Source organism: Jaculus jaculus, chromosome 4 (genome assembly GCF_020740685.1).
Source record: "Jaculus jaculus isolate mJacJac1 chromosome 4, mJacJac1.mat.Y.cur, whole genome shotgun sequence".
NCBI lineage: Eukaryota > Metazoa > Chordata > Mammalia > Rodentia > Dipodidae > Jaculus > Jaculus jaculus.
Genome location: NC_059105.1, coordinates 71,841,096 through 71,855,261, shown reverse-complemented (window position 1 = coordinate 71,855,261; position 14,166 = coordinate 71,841,096). Strand labels below are relative to the sequence as shown.

At 36.7% G+C, this 14,166-nt stretch overlaps 1 protein-coding gene across 8 annotated transcripts in view; it reads left to right on the top strand.

Moving 5' to 3' along the window:
• B3galt1 (beta-1,3-galactosyltransferase 1) overlaps window positions 1–14,166 on the top strand; it is a 565,801-nt gene that overhangs the window by 194,682 nt on the left and 356,953 nt on the right. For 7 of the 8 annotated variants that reach the window (XM_045147956.1, XM_045147959.1, XM_045147953.1 and 4 more), the window contains exon 2: window positions 7,042–7,146. The exons of the other annotated variant lie outside the window; for it this stretch is intronic. The gene's annotated coding sequence lies outside the window, so the exon portion shown is untranslated. The remainder of the gene's footprint in view (window positions 1–7,041; window positions 7,147–14,166) is intronic. 8 annotated transcript variants of the gene reach the window in all.

Genomic DNA, 14,166 nt, shown 5'->3' with positions numbered 1-14,166 from the left:
TGGGAAACTAGTATAAGTTAAAGATGATAATAAGCTGGACCTGGTGGCAAAAATGTTTAATGCCAATATTCAGTAGGCTAAAGCAAGTTGCAGAACAACCTAGGCTATATAATTAATTTACAACCAGACTAGATTACCAAATTATGACCATATCTTTAAAAAATTAAAAACAATGATAATGAGGTTGAAATTAATTTTCAGGACATGAGAATTCTACATCTTAGACAATTTTACAAATGCAAAATTTTCAATATGCATTTTTATCAATCCACTACATTAGTATTCCTCAAGTTTACACAAAAAAAGACAGTCTTTAAGGTACAAACAAATCAAAGGTAATTTTTTTCTCTTTCAACATAAGTATTAAATTATTTGTATTTTGGGGCCTAGAGAGATTGCTTAGTGGGTAAAGCACTTGGGTGCTAAGCCTGATAGCCTAGGTTCAGTTCCCTAGTACCTACATAAAGCTCCATGCATAAAATGGCTCATGCATCTGGAGTTCATGTGCAGTGGAAAGAGACCCTGGCACACCCATTCTCTCTTTATGTCTCCCTTCTTACAAATCAATCAATAAATGAAACATTTAAAATAATTTGTATTATTATATTTTAAAACATATAAACATAGAACCAGCTAAAAATTCCTCAAGTTATACCTTGTATAAAAATAAAGTATGATCAAATGTTCTTGATGACCATAACTCTTCAGTTCCGTGAAACCTCTCTTTGATGATATCACTGCTTTTCTACTTCTCATCTTTTGTAATCAATCTTCATTAGAATAAAAAATGATTATATTTATAAACATATATATATATATATATATATATATATATACACACACACACACACACATACATACATATACATACACATATAATATCACAGTAACCTGAGTATGCAATTTGTGGATGACAAGATTCTGATTGACTAGATAGATAAATAGTAAGAAAGAAAATATTATTATGTCAAAAGCACAGCAAAGCTATATATATAAAGATTTAATGAAAGCTGAGCATGGTGGTGCATGCCATTGACCCCAGAACTTGGGAGGCAAAGGTAGGAGGATCTCTGTGAGTTCGAGGCCACCCCAATAATACTTAGTGAATTCCAGGTCGGCCTGGGCTAGAGCGAGACCCTACCTAGAAAAACCAAAAAAAAAAAAAAAAAAAAAAAAAAACAAATGATTTAATGAATTCTATAATTAGAAATTAGAGAAGTTTATGAGAATATAACGCTGCATATGATAGTGTTTGTATAAATTACTACAGCAAATTTAAGCACAAATGTTATAAGTATAAAGTAATTTAGAAAGGGAAAATCTCAAGATTGTTATATAAATATTAAAAATATGTCAAAATTTTATTTGACTCTGTTTTTATGAAGTTGATATAAAAGTTATCAGTCTATCTAGTATAGAAAGTAGTTCATGTAATATTCAGCTAGGTTAGAAATGTTTAAATTAAATTCAGGCATTTGTTGATTTATTGTAGCATACTCCTCTAACCTCAGCACTTGGGAGGTGAGATAAGATGATATGGAGTTCAGGTTATCCTTAGCTACTTAGTGACTATGACTGAGGCCTGACTGGGATATATGCATCCTTGTCTCAAAAAAAACTTTTTTAAAAAATATGTTGAAATGTGTCCAAAGATTGATGTAAAATGGCTTTCTCAATAGAATTTGAATGTGGGGAAAAAAATCAATCATCCTCCCACAAGAAGAAAGAATTTATATATCTTTGGATAAGTTTGACATCTTTACTTTCAGTTGTGTGTAATTAAATACAGTGAAATGTAACTCAGTTAGTCCTCCTTTTAGCCCTATAGCCCGGTAGAGTATGTTAGATGAGGCCTCCTTTTCCATTGAAGATATTCTGTGTTATTTTGTTACACTTCAAAGCGTTTCATAGAGATTCAGTACATTTGAAAAAAGTGACAGGCCTCATGAAATCTGTGACACATGTCAATGTTTCTACCTTGTCCACTTAGAACTGACCTGTATACTCATAGCGATGACCCATATGAGCATCTAGTCTTCTCTGATATGAAGAGCATTCAGATGAGCTACATGGCTACTAAGAGAAAAACTGTGCCATGTATTCCCAGTCTGTATACATGCAATTTTTTTTTTGTGTAAGGGACACAATTATAATGAAAATTCAAGCCTCTGATAGTGATGTGTCACCTATCTTTCTCCAGTTGTCCCTCCATTCCTTTCTTCCGTCCTTCCTTCTTTCTTTCCTTGCAATGAAGAGCAATTAACATATGCCACAAAAATACAAATATATATATATATATATATATATATATATATATATATATATATACACACATATGTAATATCACAGTAACATATGAGTGTGCAATTTGTGGATGAGACGATTCTGATTGACCAAATAGACAAATGTTAGAACGAAAATATTACTGAATTAAAAACACACCAAAACCATGTATAGAAGTATTTAATGAATCCTATAATTAGAAATTAGAGAAATATAATGAGTGCTTTAGATAACAAAGGCTATTGTCCCCAAAGTAGAATACACAGCTAACATTTATGAAATATGCACTGGTAATTCCTACTTTATCTGAAAAATTGATTGCTCAGCCAAGATACTTCATAGCCTTGTGCATATTATAGTCATAGCACTGGAAAAATGACATTAAAATATCTATGTCTCATTAACCTCATTGGCTCAGCAATGAGTTACTTCGATGAAGGTATCTGTGTCCATAATACCTTAGAGGAAAAATGGTACATGGTTAGAGCCAAATATAAACTTTGGAATCTATCTCAACTATTCATATGCAGGTAGAGGTAGTCTCTGAAACTTGCACCTCTGGAAAAACTAAACCCCAAGTCACTAGTTCTGAGAGTATGTTTCTGTTTTCAAAATGCTTGAGTTCTCTTAGGCAAAAGTTAATGTTTAGTGGATTCATTGTATTTGCCTTGCTTAAGTTTGTTCAAAGACATGTTAAAGTCTTGGATAAAATTTGCTCAAAGAACATAGGAAAATCTTGGTTAAAATTTGCTCAAAGCACACAGGAAAGGCTTGTGTTTTGGGATATAGTGTGTGTTTTTGGACTTACTGGGGAAAAAGCTATGGCCATGTGAAAATCATTAGAAATCATTAAAAAATTTCTACCATGATGACTAATATTGAAAAAATTTCAGTACCTACGTTGATGAGATTACTTATAATATCCAGGCTGATCACTATATTTTCAGGACTTCTATAATACTATAAACATGAAGTTGTTACTGTATAAGAATGACAGGAAATATAGTGAGCTGATCATCAACATTTTTAGAACTAAATGATAGAAACAGAAAATATTAAGCAGAAGTATGTGAGACTCCTTTGTAAATGTTCCATTACATTAACTCTTCCAAACCTTGACTATGGGAGACTAAATCCAATATGTAATGTAGTTTTGTTTTCTCTTTTTTATTTGGTTTTATGTAGCCTAATGTGGCCTTGAACTTCTTATGTAACTGAGGCTGGCCTTGAAGTCCAACTTCCCTCTAACACTTACAAAATGATGGGAATGAAGACATTCACCATCATATGTAACCCTAAAATTGAATTTTTAAAGCTTCTTATTCCAATTATATACTTATTCTTAAATATTAAATATATGAAACATATAAACTAGAGCTGTAATCCCAACTAGAAAGAGAAATTGTTTTCAATTTGTCACTGACCAAGGTTAAAAAAAGCAAAGTATCATCAAACATTCTGGACTTTATCCTGTCTATGTTTCCAAGAGGATGCAGTGGTTCTCTTATTGCAGATAGAGTCCCAATTAATTCAGATTCAAGTGAGCATTTTTCATACTGACTACAATCCTACATTGTCTGAACAAAGCCAGGGAAGAAAAAGTAAAGGCCAGTGAGAATGTATTGTGGATGTGTTAGTTGACTTAATATCAAAAATTTGTTATGCATTATGGCCTTGCTTTAATCATCTTACCTAATAGATTATTTCTTTTACTATTTTTGCTTTTTTACTAAGATGAGTCTACTTGAGAATTTTTAACAAATAATAGTTTATTTGCCCCAGCCAGTTTCAGAAAATAAAATGCAGGAGTGTCATATTGGGTTGGGAAGTCAATAATTTAATTATATATATTATATTTTATTCAATTTTTCTATCCTTAGTTATATTATTTTATTAGTTTAATCTGATAATCACTGCTCCCATTTTGCAAGATTTTTAAATAAATTTGTTAAAAACCTTAAAAGGACCAAGATAATGTGTGATCCTGGATGGGATATGTAATTTTTTTTCCAGGTCTTGTAAAGAAAGTAACTTTCCACTGAAGAGTGTGTGGTTATTGATGAGAGGACCATACCTAGAAGCATTTGACATTGGAATGTCACCCTGTTGATCAGTATACTTTGTATGTCAAAGTTTGCCTGGCCTATCTTGCATTTATCCTGATTAGTCACAATACTGGTTGTCAGTAGAGCCTGCAAATCCCTCATTGGAGGCGACATCAGTAGAAGTAGATGCACCTGTCTTCCCAGCTGGGAATTGATCGTGGGAAAGAAGGCCACTTAACACCAATTTATCCTTGTGGACAGCTGTACATAAACTGTGTCAGGAGATTAAAGACCCACTAAAATCTGCTTTAATAATGTCTTCAAAAGCCAAACAAAATTTGGCTGGAAAAATATTTTGATATTTTTGTTCATCTGATTTTGAGAGTTTAGTTTAATAGGAAAAAAAATGTTTGGTTATTTTGGTCTAATCCTCCATCAGCTCTTACTTCTCAGTGAGCAATGATTTCAGCTTAGACTAGTGCAAGATTTGGTATAAAATAGTTTATCCTGCTTTATACAGTTCCTTAGATAGTGAGCAATCTTTTAACACCACAGCTATAGCTCTGTGGTTTTGTTGCTATTGTTTTGCTATTTTAATTACGTATTTTCCCCAAATAGATGCTAATCTCTGTACGGTGGACCTTTGTTAACCACCACTTTCTCCAACACACCAACACTGTGCCAATTTTGGACTTTGTGTGTTTCACAAACCTCTTATGAGTGAAAGTAAAGACATGAAGAATTGATTTCACTGTGTAGATTGTAGTAAAGACTCCTTCTTTTTCTTTAATTTTTATTAACATTTTCCATGATTACAAAATATATCCCATGGTAATTCCCTCCCTCCCCACCCCCACACTTTCCCATTTGAAATTCCATTCAAGACTCCTTCTTATAGACTCCCTGATTTATAATCATCTTAAAAACTGTGGTTTTCAATTGAAGTATAAGTTAATTACAATAATTGATTTTAAGGGTCATAGGTTCATGAGTGTTGTTAAGTATATATACCCATGTCCCAAATACAATGAAGAATGTTTGCATTATTATGGAAAGATCCCTTGGGCTGCATTCTAGTTATTCCCTTGCAGGTATTGTTCTGGTTATCATTAAAGTTTATATTTGTCGGGGCCGGAGAGATGGCTTAGTGGTTAAGCACTTGCCTGTGAAGCCTCAGGACCTCAGTTCGAGTCTCGGTTCCCCAGGACCCACATTAGCCAGATGCACAAGGGGGCACAAGAGTCTGGAGTTCATTTACAGTGCCTGGAGGTCCTGGCGTGCCCATTTTCTCTCTCTCTCTCTCTCTCTCTCCCTCTCTCTCTCTCTCCCTCTTTCTCTCTGTATCTGTCGCTCTCAAATAAATAAATAAAATAAACAAAATTTTAAAGTTTATATTTGTCTTTTCTAGAACTTCACATAAAGACAATCATAAATAATATGCTTTCCAAAAATGTGTCAAACCTGTTTCATTCAGTTTAAAGGTTTTTAGACTTCTCTGTATTGTTTATGTAGATGTCTAATAGGATTAATAATTATCCAGAAATTACCCACATTAAATATTGTTTAATTAATAATGAAAAACTATAGCATTGGGGAAAATACCTGCTACTATACGGCTGGAAGATTTATTGATTCTGCCTCTCCTGCTTGCCAGTTATTTGCTCTTAAGATTCCCAGAAATGTATGGAATGATTCTTAGAAGTAGAGATTCAAGGACCATGACATTATCTTCCTTGTGCTATAATTCATGGCAAACAGATCATTAGGCAGATCAAGTAGATCAAGTGGCACACATTGTAGAGCAGAAAACAGGCTTGGTTTCTTGACCTCTCCCTACATTATGCACTTCCACATCATTGGTTTCTCCTTACCTCGTGACTACACTGCTGATGACATAGACATAGCAGATTGTATGATTACGGAAGAGTGCCAAAAGTCAATGTTCCAGTGGAAGTCATCTTTAAAACATACTTTATAAAGCCTATACCTAGGGGCATAAAAAGTGTGGTTTGGGACATAATGGCCAAGGAGATTTATAAAGTATTGTCCATTTGTAAGCAGTGTAAAGAAGCTTGCCAATGAAAGCTGGGGTAAATGGATTCAGAGAATTAAGGCAGTCTATGATCAACTGCCAAAGGAAGCTTATTTTCTTTGCTAGTTTCCAAACAGGGTGCCTGAACTTTGTGTTGATGGAAGACAATGTTGTAGAATATGCTGGTGGCGCACACTTTTTCACTGGCTCAGGTCAGCATTATAATAGACTTGATGTGTTACTTAAGACTCTGGTAGAGATTTTTAGGTCAGGAGAAAATGAGTATAGGCGATTTGAGGGACAAAAATATGTAAGTTAATCTCATAGCAGAGTCAAGCAGAAAGACAGGCTCAGGGAAGCCACAGACAAGTACTGGGTAAGCCTCCCATTCTCCAGCTTCTCTTACAAAAACTTATTGGGGAGATCAGATAATAAAATTTTATCAGGGAAAAGTAAGAAAAATATTGTGGAAAATGAATGTCTGTATGGCAAGTAAAGACATACTCATTAAGTGTTCTCCAAATGATTTTTTTTTGTATAAGACAATTTGATGCAAAGTATGTGAGAATTTCATGAAATGGAAAAATGAGAATCTGTACAACTCACAACCAAGTGTCAATATTAAACATTAAATAGCCATAGCTCTTTAATGTTTACACATCTATTTTTCTTCCCCCATAGATCTGGTAAAGCAGCTCCAAGAATTGCTCATCCAGGACGGGAGGGCTTGTATGAACATACAGGTGGTACCTTTCCCTGAGAGGAATGCAGAAGTTTCATCATAGGGTAACTGCTCATTCCTATCTTTTGTATTATCTTGAAAGATTAATGAAATCATGTTATGAACATAGAAAATAATATTGTAAATACCAAGTACAGTATGAATTTGTTCCTAGCTTTGTAGCCATTCATTGTTTTTATCTTTCATATGAAGCATGTTCAGAAATCATTATTCAGCAAATATTATCTGCACATTTGCAATGAGGTGCCATGGTAAGGCAAGCACAAGTTCAAAGCCTCAATGTGGCTCCAGTGGAATAGAATTAGTGTCAGCTGAGATGATGGCCATATCTCTGTGAATCTCTGCCAGGATACTCACGAGCCTGGGCAGTCTGCACTGGGCAGCTGCAGAGCTGTGGCAGTGGAGACCTCAGTACATCTGCAAACCATTGCTTGGCAAAGCACTGCTGGGAAACAACAGGCATTTTGCTTGTAGAAAGGCTCACCAGGATTCCTGCTTGTATGTTTCTTTGTGATTGAAGGCTAGATTGAGAGGAAGATTTTAGACAAAAGACTTTTGGTCTTAAATTTTCATGTGAGGTTAGTTTTAACAAAAGAATCCCTGGTGTTCCTAGCTTGTGTCAAAAAAAAAAAAAAACAACCATAACTTGCAATATTTTCCTCATTCATCTCCATCTTCACATCTAGGGGAACCATAGGTACATTTCAGTTTAGGCCAGGACTCATGTTCTCATAGGGCTCTAGGAAAACTTGTAGGAGTCAAAGACTGCCCCAAGAATCATGATGATGCCCCAGAAGCTGAGGTTTTCAGGGACTTTAAAGCCTTACTTCAAATATTTGGTCTAATCTGGGTTAGTCCATTCTCTTAGAAGTGATTAAAGATGATTAAGGTTTCATTGGTTAGTACCTAACTCAAACCCAGAGTGAAATCTGAAGGATGATCGGATTTGAGCTAATGAGACCAGAACATCCAGGTTTCTTCTGTACCTTGTATTATTTTCATAAGTTGTATTTCAGGACTACTGTGTCATATAGCATAGATTTACTGCTCTGAATCCCACTGAGCTACCTTTATTCACATATTCATTCTTTTGCTGATATTCTGGTGTGGCAGTTTGATTCAGGTATACACAAAAAACTTAGGTGTTTTGAATGCTAGGTTCCCAGCTAATGGAGATTTGGGAATTAGCGCCTCCTGGAGGAGTGTCTTGTTGGGAGTGGCTTTATGGGTGCTAGAGCCAGTTTCCCCTGGCCAGTGTTTGGCTCACTATCCTCTTGCTGTTGTCCACCTGATGCTGTCCAGGGGGTGATGTCCACCCTTTGCTCATGCCATCATGTTCCCTGGTGTGAGCAGAGGGCACAGAAAAAAAAAAATGCAATCTTTGGGCCTAAACAGCTTCCCATTCATCTGCAAATTTTTTGAGAGATTACAACCATTGCGGTAGGGCCAGCTGACCTGTACTGGGGGAACAGGAAAGATGTAAACTCTTTTGAAGGGGCATGAGTGCTCAAGGAGTGTCCTGTTCTTCAAAGTCTGCTTTATCCCCTCCCTGTCCCCACCCCACCGGATTAACAAAGTGTCACCATACATGGTATTTTGGCATATAGGAAATACAGGAAAGGGAGGATCAGTGAGTCTTGTAGTTTGGAAATGGCCATGGGCAGTGTGAAACAGGTTTGCTGAATGCCTGCACGGAGACCCTATGGGACCATAAGGATGAACCATGGGTTACAGTGGAGACCCAGTGAAGGTGTCAGCACCACAAAATAGCTGCCAAGGAGAGCTACCAGCCCCAGATGAAGTTTTTCAGGACTGTGAGTAGTCTAGCTGAAGGGGCAGAATTGGAACTCCAGAGACTTGTTGCTGGTTAGGATTATCGGACTTGGAGACTTGTAACTGGCTAAAGTTGTGGACTTGGAGCTACAGAGTTTGGTGTTTGCCCTGTTTAAATCATGCATTGCTTGAGTATGTCTTTACTATGCCAAATGTCATCTTTTGTAGTGTGAATGTTTACTCTGTGCCATTATGGGTTTTTTGAGGTTATTTTTTGGTATTATGGCTCAGTTAAAAGATCTTGCACTATGGGGATGTATGAACATCATTGGAATTGATAAATACTTTAGGGACTTCTAAAGTTAGACTGAATGCATTGCACTTTACATTATGCATGTTTACAGTTTATGGGGGTCAGGGATGGAATGTGCTGATTTGATTCAGGTGTCCTGCATAAACTTAGATGTTCTGAATGGTAGGTTCCCAGCTGATGGAGATTTGGGAATTACCGCTTCCTGGCAGGAGTATATGGTTGGGGGGCGGGCTATGGGTGTTACAGCAAGTTGCCCCTTCCTAGATTTTGGCACGCTCTCCTGTTGCTATTGTTCACCTGATGTTGGCCAGGGGGTGATGTCTACCTTCTGCCCATGCCATTATTGCCCCTGCCCTTTTGAAGCTTCCACTCGAGCCTGTAAGCCAAAATAAGCCTCTTTTACCCAAAAGCTACTCTTAGTTGGGTGATTTCTGCCAGAAATGCAAACGTGACTGCACAACACCCGGCAAGCTCCAATCTTCCTGTGACTCTATAAACTTGCCTCTTGCAGGATGTCATATATTTAGGATCATGTCTGTATAAACTTTATGGACTGACATCTTTCACGTAGGCAAGTGTGTTTTGTTAGGACTCATCCATGCCCTTTTGTCTCATTGTAGCTTGCTTTCTCATCAATGAGTGTATTATAGTTTATCCTTTCAAGTACTGAGATTTTAGATGCTTCTTTATTTGACAACTATTTGAAAATGATGAAAGCATTTCTCTTCAAACTTTTAAGAAATATTTTAGTTATTTAATTATTTAGTTATGAGTGGGAGAGAAAGAGTATGCCAGGGCCTCCAGCCACTGCATATGAACTTAAGTAGCATGTGCTCTTGTGTATCTGGCTACATGCTTCCTAGGAATTAAACCTGGATTCTTCGGCTTTGAAGGCAAGTGTCTTAGCTGCTAATCCATCTCTCCAGCCCTCTTCAAACTTTTTATTGACCTGTTTTTAACTTATTCAGATATGTGGCAAGATACATGATGACCAGATTGAATGTTATTATTGTTTTATAAGAAATTACCAAGTTGCATTTCAGTGTCTGTCACAGTTTACATTTCTACCATTAGTGAGTATGAGTTCCCATTGTTCAATTCCCCAATACCCATGTAAAACCATGTTCACAAACCAGTCACGCATGTATCTGGAGTTTATTTGCAAATGTTAGAGGCCCTGGTATGCCATTGTCTGTCTGTCTGTCTCTCTCGCTCTCTCTCTGTCCTTGATAATAAATAAATAAAAGAGGCATTCATTACCCAAAGTATCCAAACTCTTAACTCATAACATCTTCTCTAAATATTTATTAGGTAATTATATTGTATTATTCCAGACAGTGCCCACTGTTTTAATGATGTTTTGTAAGATACATGTATATACCTAATATTTTCTGTCACTATAGGCAAAGACTATAATAATAATTAATTGATTATTACAATGAAAATATAAACACTATATCACTACTTTTTAAATTTTTTGTTTGTTTTTATTTATTGGAAAGTGACAGACAGACAGAAAGAGAAAGAGGCAAACAGAGAATGGGCCCACCAGGACCTCCAGCCACTACAAATGAACTCCAGACACATGTGCCCCCTTGTGCATCTGGCTTATGGGGGTCCTGTGGAATCCAGCCTCAAACTGGGGTCCTTAGGCTTCACAGGCAAGCGCTTAACTGCTAAGCCATCTCTACAGCCCTGTATCACTACTTTTGTTTATGAAAATAAACATGTATGTTCTGTGGGTCTTACTATTAAGTGTTTTCAAGTTTGATGCTCCCCACAGCCAGATTTCTTCCATGAACAGGATTATGTTTGAGAGATTCTAAATTAAACATCCCTACACTTTGTATAGATTGTTTCTGACTTTCAGTGGTTCAATTTGTAATTTTTATTTTATGATGGTACAAAGTGATATGCGTTCGTGTGTACTTACTGTTATTCAAATGTGTAATTACTGTAGGAAGACAAACATTAGCCAGCTTGGAATTTACAACAGAAGTAACTCTAACTCCTGCCTTCCTGGTATGAATGAGGGGAGAGTAGAATATGTCAATCACTCACCTGGTCAAGAGACCACCCCTTACCTAAAGACATGCTAAGGAGGAGAGAGGAATAATAATTCATTTAACAATATATTATACCCACAGAAGCCCCTCTCTCAGTGAAGTTGCTTACAATGGACATTTTTCGTAGATGTCTATAGTATATGGGTATGTGTGTGTTAGATGTCTGTGGTAGATAGATGTGTGTGTGCGTGTGCATGTGTAGATGTTTCACCCTTTCTGAATTTGTTGGGAGGCCAGAGGAGAACCTTAGGATCCCCTTGTCCACTGTTCATCTGCTTGCTTCCTTAAGCATCACAGTGATTCTAGAACTTACCTTGATATAAGTCCCAGTGGTTCTATGGTCTCTGTTCCCCACAGGAGTGGGGTTACCGACATTAGTGACCACACCCAGCTGTTCATCTGGGTGTTGGAGAATCAAACTCAGTCATTCTCAGGCCCCACAGGAATGCATGCTCGGGTAGCAAGCCCTTTTAACTAATGAGCCATCTCTCTGTCCTGTGCAACAGAATTCTGATCTGAAGTAACTTCATGTGAGTGTAATGAGAAAGCAACACTTTGAAGCATTGAAATAATGAGAAAAGAGTGGGGCAATATTTAATGTCCATTTTCCTCACAGTCCAAAATCAATCATAAAGTTGAACCTTACCCTTCAAATATACATGCAGGTTTCTTTCCCAGACTATGAAAGAGTTATTTCTATTTAAAAAGAGAAGAAAACATATATCTGGAGTAAATCAGTCACGTGCCTGTCTTTTTTGCCTCAGTTTGTTTGAGCAAATGTTTTAATTTTCATTCTTCTAGTTTTGTGTTGCCTAAACTGAAAGTAAACATAGCACCTACAGCTAAGGTGCCTACACTGTTTCTTAAGTGAAAAAGTAAATACGACTTGTTGGAGTCCACTGAGAGGTGGACACAGAGGAGGCTGAACATGATCTGTAGTCATGTTGGAAAGATCCCTACAATCCAGAATAAGGAATTTTGACTAAGTCTTCCAGTAAAGGTTTCTAAGGAGGATAATAAGAAGATAAATTTGGATTATAAGGAGGAAATCATCCAACAGTAAAGGAGAATTAGAGTGAGAAAGCAGGAAATGCAATTAGCATGCTAATTAATTACTATGAAAAGAAGCCTGGCCTAGGCTGTTGGCAGTGAAAAGGGAAAGGAGATGTTAGTTTATAGAGGTTAAGTTGGTTTTCATCGGTCAGCTACTAAAGACTGAAATTCTGTTCCAGGCCATTTGAAGTCAATGTAGACAGTGTGTCAGGGAATCTAATAGGCTGATATGGATGAAATTTCTGTGCGTTCACTGCAGTTCCTGTGTTGACATCCTTACCTCAGTGCCATGGTGTTTGGATATGAGGGTCTTTGGAGATACTAGAACTAGTACAGGCCAGCATGTTAACTCTTTCTTCCTGTCTTATGAGCAGCTTTGTCAGACAGAAGAGGGTCCTCACCACATCCAAACATGCTTCCACTTTGATCTCAGACTTTCAGCCTCCACAAACATCAGAAATAGATTACTGTTATTCTTTTTTTTTTAATATTTTTTGTTCATTATTTATTTATTTATTTCAGAGCGACAGACACAGGGAGAAAGACAGATAGAGGGAGAGAGAGAATGGGTGCACCAGGGCTTCCAGCCTCTGCAAACGAACTCCAGACGCGTGCGCCCCCTTGTGCATCTGGCTAACGTGGGACCTGGGCAACCGAGCCTTGAACCGGGGTCCTTAGGCTTCACAGGCAAGCACTTAACCGCTAAGCCATCTCTCCAGCCCGATTTCTGTTATTCTTAACCCAGCCACTTCAATGAACAAAAGAAATAATGTCTAAAATATCCAATAGGTCATGTTTCCTAAAGTCAATGTACAGAAAATCTGAGCAGTGAAGATTTAGTAGCATCCCAGACAAGTAGCATATGAGTTTTCAAGTGAGGATTATAGATATTTTAAAATACTGTTTGGTAATCTCTCTGGTTAAAAATAATGCATTGACAAGTTTAAAAGACTGAAATTAACCATTCTAAGCTTCTATTGGAACATGGATACAATCTCTGTTGCCCTTTCCTCTGCCCTGTCTGCTCTGATTTCACAAGAAGGAAGAAATTACTGACCCGCTGAAGATCTGGAGGTCTCCATGTGCTCTGGTAGATAAAAGATTTGCACTATGGCTTAATTTAGAGAAAGTCCCTGACCTAATGAGTAGCTTTCTTCTGGTCATCAGTAAAGCTTGTTTTGTTAACGTGTAAAATATTTTTAATAAAACATGTTGACTTTTTTTTTTCCAAATGTCTAGGGGAAGCACATGGTTTTCATAGGATTAAGAATGTCCTCTCAATATTTGATAGGCTCCTCAACAGCATCCCTGAGTTTTGTTTTATTTTTAAGTTTCTAAAGCTTAAAACATAGTAATGACTAGTGAATGACTCAGTATTTCTGTTCGAATGTTAATAAAAAGGTGTTTGGAAATCCGTGAAATTTTTAGGTGAGCAGCTTTCTGAAGGAAATCAATTCATGGTCTAGGTCAGCTCATGGCCCTACTCTTTGTGCTTTTCCCTTCAGCTCCTTATCATCTTGCCCCTCCTAAAGCTGTCTCAAGAAATATCTAAAATCAATTTTTCATGATTTCATAATTTCGTATGAATGTAATAGTGTGTGTTACTTCTCTGAATTGTATTTACATTTTAAATAGGAAAGGTGGGCGTGATCACCACATAAAATAATTGAACAGCCTGCTCAGTTTGTGAGAATTGAGGAATTTTATTTATCTTATTTTATGGTTGTACTTTGGTAATTATTTTTCCTCCATTTTTACCTTAAAGGTACTGTATAATTCCCATAATTGCAACATGATAAAGTTCTCATTGCTTTTAATTAACCTGCTTTTTTCCTTCCTTAGCAAAATAATTAATTTGG